Raw genomic sequence first — 2,092 nt, forward strand, 5'->3', positions numbered from 1 at the left:
GGTTCGGCCATGATGGTTAAATCAATGGCCTTGCACTCTCTCTTTGGATTTTCTTCTGTATTGCTTGGGAGAGTACTAGGAGGAGTTTCGGTGACTCTTTTACTCAGCTGGCCCACTTGTGCCTCCAAATTCCTAATGGAGGACCTTGTTTCATTCATGAAACTTACAGTGGCCTTAGATAGATCAGAGACTATATTTGCTAAGCTAGATGGATTCTGCTCAAAATTCTCTGTCTGTTGTTGAGTGGATGATGGAAAAGGCTTGCTATTGCTAAACTTGTTTCTTCCACCATTATTAAAGCCTTGTTGAGGCTTTTGTTGATCCTTCCATGAGAAATTTGGATGATTTCTCCATGAGGGATTATAAGTGTTTCCATAGGGTTCACCCATGTAATTCACCTCGGCTATTGCAGGGTTCTCAGGATCATAAGCTTCTTCTTCAGAAGATGCCTCTTTAGTACTGTTGGATGATTCCTTCAATCCATTCAGACTCTGAGAAATCATATTGACTTGCTGAGCCAATATGGCATTCAGAATATCAATTTCAAGAACTCCCTTCTTTTGAGGCGTCCCATTATTCACAGGATTCCTTTCAGAAGTATACATGAACTAGTTATTTGCAACCATGTCAATGAGTTCCTAAGCTTCTGTAGGTGTTTTCTTTAGGTGAATGGATCCACCTGCAGAATGCTCCAATGACATTTTAGATAATTCAGACAGACCATCATAGAATATATCCAGGTTGGTCCATTCTTAAAGCATGTCAGAAGGACACTTTTTGGTCAGTTCCTTGTATCTCTCCCAAGCTTCATAGAGGGATTCACCTTCTTTTTGTTTGAAGGTTTGAACATCCACTCTAAGCTTGCTAAGCTTTTGAGGAGGAAAGAAGTTGGCTAAGAAAGCCGTGACCAGCTTATCCCAAGAGTTCAGGCTGTCTTTAGGTTGAGAGTCCAACCATATTCTAGCTTTGTCTCTTACAGCAAATGGGAAAAGCATAAGCCTGTAGACCTCAGGATCAACCCCATTGGTCTTAACAGTATCACAGATCTGCAAGAATTCAGTTAAAAACTGAAAGGGATCTTCGGATGGAAGTCCATAAAACTTGCAATTCTGTTGCATCAGAGAAACTAGTTGAGGTTTCAGCTCAAAATTGTTTGCTCTAATGGCAGGGATTGAGATGCTTCTTCCATGTAAATTGGAATTAGGTGCAGTAAAGTCACCAAGCATCTTCCTTGCATTGTTATTATTTTCGGCCATGCTTCCTTCTTTTTCGAAAATTTCTGTCAGATTTTCTCCAGAGAGTTGTGCTTTAGCTTCCCTTAGCTTCCTCTTTAGAGTTCTTTCAGGTTCAGGATCAGCTTCAACAAGAATGTTCTTGTCCTTATTCTTGCTCATATGAAAAAGAAGAGAACAGAAAATATGGAATCCTCTATGTCACAGTATAGAGATTCCTTTATGTGAATAGAAGAAAATATGAATAGAAAAAGGAGAATTCAAACACAAGGGTGAGGAATAGGTTCGAATTCTTGGATGAAGAGGAGTGTTAGTAAATGAATAAATAAATAGAAGGAGGTGAGGGAGAAGAATTTTCGAAAATTACATAGAATAAAATAAAAGTATTTTTGTTTTTAAATTAGAATTAAAATAAAAAATTCGAAAATTAAGAAAGAAAAAATTAAATCAAATTAAATTTAATTTAAAATAATTAGTTAATTTAAAAAGGAATTTTGAAAAAGATGAAGGTGATTTTCGAAAATTAAAGAAAGAATTAGTTAGATAGTTTTGAAAAAGATATGATTGAAATAGTAAACTTTTAAAATCAATCAAAAAGTTAAGTGGTTAGTTGAAAAAGATTTGAAAATCAATTTTGAAAAGATAAAAAGTTAGAAAAGATTTTGAAATTGATTTTGAAAAAGATGTGATTGAAATTTATTTTGAAAAAGATTTGAAAAAGAAATTTAAAAAGATTTGATTTTGAAAATTAAAGTTGATTACTTGACTAACAAGAAACTAAAAAGGTATGATTCTAGAGTTTAAAGATTGAACCTTTCTTACTAGGCAAGTAACAAACTTAAAAATTTTGAATCAATCAC

General features: G+C 34.5%; 1 non-coding gene across 1 annotated transcript; it reads left to right on the top strand.

Annotated features, from left to right (window-relative positions):
• Positions 1-755: 755 nt before the first annotated feature.
• LOC112768453 (small nucleolar RNA R71) lies at positions 756-863 on the top strand. The gene has a single exon (XR_003185879.1). It is a non-coding gene; the product is annotated as a small nucleolar RNA R71 (small nucleolar RNA).
• The last annotated feature ends 1,229 nt before the right edge of the window (positions 864-2,092 follow it).

The sequence above is a fragment of the Arachis hypogaea genome, chromosome 17 (assembly GCF_003086295.3).
Source record: "Arachis hypogaea cultivar Tifrunner chromosome 17, arahy.Tifrunner.gnm2.J5K5, whole genome shotgun sequence".
NCBI lineage: Eukaryota > Viridiplantae > Streptophyta > Magnoliopsida > Fabales > Fabaceae > Arachis > Arachis hypogaea.